This window comes from Rhinopithecus roxellana, chromosome 10 (assembly GCF_007565055.1).
Source record: "Rhinopithecus roxellana isolate Shanxi Qingling chromosome 10, ASM756505v1, whole genome shotgun sequence".
Classification (NCBI taxonomy): Eukaryota; Metazoa; Chordata; class Mammalia; order Primates; family Cercopithecidae; genus Rhinopithecus; species Rhinopithecus roxellana.
Genome location: NC_044558.1, coordinates 118,045,001 through 118,053,434, shown reverse-complemented (window position 1 = coordinate 118,053,434; position 8,434 = coordinate 118,045,001). Strand labels below are relative to the sequence as shown.

Below are 8,434 nucleotides of genomic sequence, written 5' to 3'. Positions count from 1 at the left end.
GCTACTCAGAACAAGTTATTACCTTCAGTTATTTCTGACTTAGGACTGTCTGTGGGTGGATCTGTCCTGTTTTTATTATGTCTGCTGGTTCTGATGATCTCATTACTTTGTTAATTAAATTTTTAGCTTATTTTAGTCTCCCTTTAATAATTCACTTTTAGCAGCGGGGAAGAGGAAGCAGCACCTCAGAGAATAGTGTCCATCCCAGAGGTAGCTCTGCAGGCTTCCTTCCTGTGCTCCAAATTGTATCTTCTTGCCAGGCCTGGTAGACAGCCTTAAAGACACAGGTTAAAAATATTCATCTAGAGAATTTAGGAAGACCACAGGCTAAATTACTCTTCTGAGGAAAAATGTAAATAGCCCTAAAGCCTCACAAAATTGCCAGAAAAGAGAACCCCAGAGGCTGCTCATAATGTATCAAAGGCTAGGACCAGCAATTGCTTTTGTCCTTGCTATACTCTTTCAGATCCCTGCTCCCTCGTCAATGAATTTCATTTGGGAATTACCTCTTCATATTCACTGCCTGTTTCTCTACTTGGGTGTACATGGATATGAATGCATGTCATATGTTTAAAATTGGTTTTTCTTTGTTGTTTATCATTTTGGCTTATAACACTAGCTCCCTATTTGATCTCTTCAGGCAGAGGACAGAATCTGAAAAGAGTCTTCTAAAATATGATAATCTGGCCAGGTGAGGTGGCTCACGTCTGTAATCTCAACACTTCGGGAGGCCATGGTGGGCAGATTGCTTGAGCACAGGCGTTCTAGACTAGCCTAGGCAACACGATGAAACCCTGTCTCTATCAAAAAAAACAAAACGAAAACAAAAATTAGCCAGTCGTGGTGGCATGCACCTATAGTCCAGGCTTCTTGGGGGGCTGAGGCAGGAGAATCGCTTGAGCCTGGGAGGTCGAGGCTGCTGTGAGACAACCTTGAGATCATGCCACTCCAGCCTGGGTGACAGAGTGAGACCTGGTCTCAAAGAAGAAACAAAAGATGTGATTATATACTTGTAACCTATTTTCTGGACACTGACTCTTAGCTGAATGAGACATTCAAAAGATGCCAGCTCTTCTGTCTAACTAAGGATATTTACTATTTTAAACTACTAAAAATATGTTTTCCTAGTTTGTCATTCATGTTTTCCTTGTTCATTCTGATTTTTTTAGTGGCTAGAAGTTTATAAACTTAATGAAGTCAAATCTGTGCTCCTTATTAATGTGTATTTCCACATCAGTTTCTTGTACTTCCTGCTTTAAAAATAATTAGGTGTAAACATAAATTTAACAGTATGCAACTAAATATAAAAACAGTTTAAAATAACTATAGTAGCGCAAACTTATACAGTGCTTCATGGTGTTTAGCAGTATGATAATGGAGTAACAGAGTCCGGAGCATGCCTGTCTGATCTCTACCATATGCCAGCTATGCAGATCTGATGCTCTCTGTAGAATGCTCTACTGACATTCCCTGTCCTCTTCCCTTTCCTTTCCTGAAAAGTCAGTCCTAAAGAAGTTAAGTAGAGTTAAGCATGGTAGGCATGAGCTTCAGGGGAAGGCCGTGGGTGACAGGGGAGTCGGAGTGCTCCGGAGGGGATGTCAGAGCCCAAGTGGAAGGAGAAGGACAAGTATCTGCTTTCACTTAATATTGGTAATTGTTAACTCAAAGTCCTTACATCTGGAATATTCTTATCAAGATGTTAATTATTTAATAAGAATCCTTAATTATTTAGGATTATATTGGTTACAAGGGATAATAAGTTAAACACTACCTTAAGAAAAAATAGAAAAGGAACTTATTGGCAGATTATTGGGGTCTCATAGAATCTAAGGGGAAAGTCAATAACCAAGTCACAAGAAGGGCCAGCCTACAGGACAGGATAATGCTCTGGAACAACTCAAGCCAGGAGCTTAAATATTTCTAAGGTGTTCTCTATACCGTTTATCTCCGTTTCTCTTTGTTCTCTCTCTCTATGTTATTCTTTACATAGTAGGAAAAAATGGCTGCCAATGGTATCAAGATTTTACTTGCAGAGCATACAACTATAGGACAGAGACCACCTTGATCTCCAGTGTTTCCAGATCTAAAACTCGCAGGGAATAATTCACTGGCTATGCTTAGGTACCCATCATGACGACTCCTGTAGCCATGGATGGAAGTGGGAGGAAAGAAAATGAGAGAGTATTTGAGGGATTTCCAAGAAGGGAGGTACTATGTGGATAAGTCGTAACTACCTATTACTTAGGCCTTCTCTGTTTATCTCCATCTCTGAGATGGGTAATTTGGGGATAAAGGTGACCACTCCTGCTTTAAACTTTTTCTGACTTGGCTGGTCTGAGTACATGGTGTCTACAACTAATTGATCACAACTAGTTACAGATTTATTTGTTCCTCCTCCACTTCCACTGCTTCTCTTGGCTAGCCTAAAACACAAACAAACAAACAAACCCTTATTCTGACTTAACACTACTCTGCAAATGACTCTACACTCGGCTGGGATGATGAGCTCAGAAAGATGACATTTACAAGACAGAGTTTCTCAGTTTGTATGTTGTCTTCTGTGTTCCATGCAGTCTGTAACTATTTACTTCATCTAGAAAAGGCCCACCCATAATCTGAGCAAGCAGGAAACAGGATTTTGATTTGGTTTTTTATTTGCAACAATGAAAAGCTTAGCAGTCAATTGCTACAAGGTTTTACTTGCTTCAAAACCTTACTTTTTAATACTATTTTCAAGCAACACAGAAATTTACTAATAAGTACTTTTTTTTTTTTTTGAGACGGAGTCTTGCTCTGTCGCCCAGGCTGGAGTGCAGTGGCTGGATCTCAGCTCACTGCAAGTTCCGCCTCCCGGGTTTACGCCATTCTCCTGCCTCAGCCTCCAGAGTAGCTAGGACTACAGGCGCCCGCCACCTCGCCCGGCTAGTTTTTTGTATCTTTTAGTAGAGACGGGGTTTCACCGTGTTAGCCAGGATGGTCTCGATCTCCTGACCTTGTGATCCGCCCGTCTCGGCCTCCCAAAGTGCTGGGATTACAGGCTGGAGCCACCGCGCCCGGCCTTAATAAGTACTTTTATAAAGAATATTTGAGGAGAAAAAAAACAAAGATGATTACAAGAGGCCCTCAGCCTAGCAATTATGGTCAATAATTCATGTTTGCGGGCCCATTACTAATGGTATAGAGGCATAAATTCCTCTTGATCTGATTTTCCCTTGAAATCACTGTTCTTTGCAGTAAAAAACAAAGAAAATTACACTGAGGTTTACCAATAAATTGTCATAGAGTATATTCATACTTTAATATGTACCCTTTAATATCTCTCTATTCTCACTAGGGTTTTTCTAGTACAGTATTTTAGAAATCATATTCATATCTCTGCAACTTGCTTTTTTAACTTAAATGTATCGTATTTATTCTTCTAAGACTTGGTCAATGTACACAGATATAATAATTTTTATTAGTTATATGGGATTACTATAATATGAATGATTCGTTCACATTATCATTCTCTTATTGATAGACATTTGGGTTATTTCCAGTTTGGGGCCATTATTTTTAAATGCTGCAATAAACATATACCCTTAACACATGTGTATAGGAACATATGTGTTTATATGTTTTTATATATTGAGTTTTCTATAAAAAATGACTTTTTCTATAAAATTTATATTAAAGAAATTATCAAAAGTGGGATGTCAAAGCATAGCATATTTTTAATTTATAAATTCTGCCAAATACTTTCTAAGAAGATTATAGCGAATTATACTTTCATAAACAAAGTATGATATTTCCATTTCCCGTAACTATATGAGCGCCAGACATTATTAATCTTTTACTATCCATCAATCTGATAATAAATGGCATATTGTATTGTTTTGCATTTTCCTGACTACCAAGATTGCATGCTTACTGTATTTATCATCCACTCTTTTCTCTCATACGTTGCCTATTATTTTATTTTGCCTATTTTTCTTTTGTTTAATTATCATTTTCAATTTGTAGTTCTTTATGTGAAGATATTATTATACCTTAATTTTATTTACTCTATATTTAATATGACTATTAATTCCTTGTTTCTCACATGTGTCGCCAATGTTCCTTTTTCTGTCTAGCTTTTTCTTTTTTACAGTCCAGAAGTATTGGATTTTTTTTTTTTTTTTTTAACACCTACTATGCCATGAATTCATAGGGAAGAGGTTTCAGCAGTTCCAGCAGCTCAGGCTCCTTCCCATTGGTTCTCACAAAGTCTGCTTCTCTGGGTGGAGCAGGCTGGCGCTTCAGTTGAACCCAGGTACCATTCTCTTTGGTTTCTTTCTTTTTCTGATCATTTTCCTTCAAGCATTTCAGGAAGCGATCTCAGCTCTTAGATGCTTAATGTGCTCAATACCCACCTTAATTCTCTTGGCAGGAATCTTGCCCTTAACTCGTTTGTTTACAACAATGCCAGCAGCATGCTGGGGAACAAAGTAGACTCTTTCAGCTTCCCCATGGTAACACTTGTGGGGCATGCCTCTTTGAACAGTACCCACTCTTTTGATGTCTACAATATCACCTTTCTTACAGATTTGCATGTATGTGGCCAAAGGAACAACTTTTCTAAAAGGCCTAAAAATCACATATGGGGTGCCTCTCATCTTTCCCGTTGTGTTTGTCATTTTGGCGAATTACTGGACGATGGTGGTTCCTGCCCAAAGGACTGTCTAGCATATTTCTATATTTTTTTAATGATGCTTTTTAATCATACACAAACATCTAGTTTTGCTTTGTTTTTCACAGATGTTTTAATCTTTTCCTTTATGAATTCTTGTCTTCCTCAATGACTTAGAAAGTTTTTCCACTCATCCCCACTGCCATAGACTGAGTGTATTCCCCAACAAATTCAAATTCACATCTTGAAACTCTAATCCCCAATGTGTTGCTATTTTTAGGTGGGGCCTTTGGGAGGTGATTAAGTCATGAGAGTGGAGCCTTCATGAATACAATTAATGCCCTTATAAAAGAGATCCCAGAGAGCTTCCTTGCCTCTTCCATTATGTAAGGCTATAACAAGAAGATGGCCCTCTGTGAATCAGAAATCAGGCTTTCACAGACGCCAGATCTGCTGGTGCTTTGATCTTGGACTTCCCAGTCTCCAGAACTGTGAGAAATAAGTGTTTGTTGTTTATAGGTTACCCCGTTTATGGTATCTGTTACAGCACCACAAACAGACTAAGAAAGTCACACTTGTAAATCTACACATTTCCTGATTTTTCTTTTATTGGTCTTTATTTTAGTAATGTAATTCAAATAGAATTTATTTTATATACAATGTAGCAATCTAACTTTCTTTCATCTAGAAAGTCCATACTCAGGATTATAAAAAGTAAATAACTATCCACCTCTCTAAAAATACCCCTCAGAGGAGTACCCCCTTGATGTGTTGCTTTAAACTTTTTTCTATGCATATATAATCCTTTGATACTTGTGTGTGGGTTTATGTATATATATATACACACATACACACACATACACAAATAAATACTATATGTATAGCATGATCTATATTTATTTATTTTTCTCCAGTTTGTTTTCTTTAAAGACTTTAAAATGCTGGGAAGAACTCCACATCAGTTGGTATACTCTACTTCATTCTTTTAAAAGGCATAATAACATCATATCTTAAAATATGACAAACTTCACTCATTAAGGCATAACCAGTTTACTACTCCCAGCTGAAGAAATCCCCAAGGTAAAATCTTCTCTGCCCCAGCTCTCCAAATCTTGTTCTGAATAGTGGTCCCACATTTCTGAGGAGTGCTTTACTTAGTTCTCCTGGGACAGAGTCACAGTATCAGCCTTTATCTTTAAAAAGGGCAGCCTTCTAATTGCCACTTTCAATCAGTCAGCTCCCAAGTCTCTCAACATTCTGAACTAGCTTTCTTTTCTATGTGTTGTAGGTCTGGCTTCTTCATTTAATATTCTGCCTGCAAAAGAAGGAACATTTGGAACAGCACTATTCTACTACTGACCTTTTTGGTACTTTTAAATCTATAGGGGATGAGGGGGAAATGCAGTTAAAAATAACCCAAGATTCCTTCTGCAATATTTATAGATCTCTCATCAATCTTTGATTCCATAGACAGGTACCACTTAGCCAGGCCATATGATTTTGATATTGATTCAAGATTTTTAATCTTCCATCAGAGCTTTTACTGCCACAGAATTTCGGAGTTCGTTCATTCCTTAAATATTTATTGATGCCACTATTTACCAAGCACTATATTAAGTGCTGTGAATGTACTGGTGAACAAAACAGTCTCAGTGCTGGGTAGTTATGTACTTCTTTGAGCAAATTCTAATTCTAAATGTGATTGAAATCATTCTTTGTCTTTAATTCTCCTTTGAAGCATTTACACTAACATGATGCAGATTTTTGTGTTTTTTTATGCTTTTCTGCCATAAAAAACATCAAGTTCAATGCTGTTCCTTATCTAAAGAGAAGATTTTTATGCTGTAGGTATCATCATGACACTTTTTAAACAATTTTTGTCTAAATAGTTTAGCATCTTTTTAACAAAACCAGTATTGTTTCTATGGGTTAAAAGTCATTTGGTATTCAAGAAATATTTATTGACTCCCTAGTGTATGTTAGGTACTGTACTAGGATTCAGGCCTAGGGTGTGTGTGTGTGTGTGTCATAGAGCTTTTTAGCAGTGTAAGATATAAACTTTTTCTCTGAACAATATTTTTATAATGTACTAATTAAAATACATTGGGTTACAAAGGAAACTGATTGACTTATACCTTGATTAATAAGGTTAATTTCTTAAAGCCCTGCTTTTAAGTAACCTCTTTAAACAAAACAAAATAAACTTCATTCATTTTAATGAGAAAGTTTTTTTTACTTAGGTTAAGTACATCTTAACCTAAGATTCCCAAATAATTTTCAAAAAATTATAGACATATTTTATATGTCTCCATACACGTTTATAATAAAAGTACATCTGTGTAAGTAATAATAAAGAATTTGAAAGTAATCAAGCATAGTAATCCAACGAATAATTGTTGTACTCAGTGAAGGAGAAAGAGATGACTTGATAGTGGGTGATGGATATGCAGGAAAGAAGTGAGAAAATCTGGATTTAGAAAGCTCCTTCTTTTTGCACTATTTTTCTCATGAATTTTTTAATATTTTGAAGAATCTTATTACCGAGGTCAGTTTTGCTTAAAATAAGCTTTAAACATCATTTTTCAGGCACAAAAAAGCAAAGCACAAACAATGTACATACACCGAATGGAAATAGTGCATGCACATATAGACCAAAGGGTTATAAGAGATGAAGATGCTATTTCTTCATATCTTGCTTGGTGTTCACAAGCAAAACAAACATGTCTGAGATTATCCAAATAGGGGATTCCATTTAATTTTTTTTCCTGTGATATTTTGACTAGAAACTCTGCTGAGTGACTTGGTGAGTGTGTTCATACCTGGAATCATAATGTTGAGACAGTATCTCTTAGTATGTATATTTAATGTATTTGGGTTAAAAAGTCTTTATGCTGGGAATAAAAAGGAGTTTTACCAATAGTAATAGGACTTTTCAAGAGCTGTATTGCTGAAAGGTCATTAATTAAACATTCATCTTGTGAGGTACACCTCATTAACATCTTACTCTATTCACAAAACGGGTATCCTTTCATCCAGTTGGGATAAAAACAAAACCAAAAACAACAAAAAAGCAACTAACAACAACAACAACAACAAGAAAAAACATTGAACAAAACAGACACAAATCCTTGCCTCTCAGGAGCTTGTAAACTTCAGAATCTACATGGATGATAATTCTGTTCACGGGGTCAATTTGTTCAGCTCACAAAAGGTGCATTTTGTCCTTCATTAATACTGGCAATCCCATCACAATGCAGTACTGCTCAAAACTAAAGCCCTAAGGGAGTAAAGTTATCCTGTTAAAAGTGTTTTTGCTTAGATGGTTACTCTGGCCTCCAAAATCTTCTATCATGATCATCTCTTTTTTCCCCCGCTTTTTAATCCCCATACCTAGAGGACAATAGTGATCATCTCTTTGATGCTTGTTGATCTAGATGAGGGATAGACAAAGTATTGCCCAAGAGCTAAATCTGCTCTCTTCTGTTTTTGTAAATAAACCCTTACTGGAACACAGCCAAACTTGAATTGTCTATAGCTGCTTCCACACTATAACAGCAGAGTTGATGATACCACAGAAATACAAATGCAAATGCACAGAACTAGGATGACCACTTTCACAATTCTTATTAAATATAGTACTGGAAGTCCTTATCAGAGTAATCAGGCAAGAGAAAAATATAAAAGGCATGCATATTGGAAAAGAAGAAGTCAAATTATCCCTGCTTGCTGAAGATATGATCTTTTATCTAGAAAATCCTAAAGACCTCACCAAAAAACTATTAGATT

General features: G+C 36.4%; 1 pseudogene; it reads right to left on the bottom strand.

Moving 5' to 3' along the window:
* Nucleotides 1-4,170: 4,170 nt before the first annotated feature.
* On the bottom strand, nucleotides 4,171-4,655 carry LOC104678608 (annotated as a pseudogene).
* Nucleotides 4,656-8,434: the final 3,779 nt, after the last annotated feature.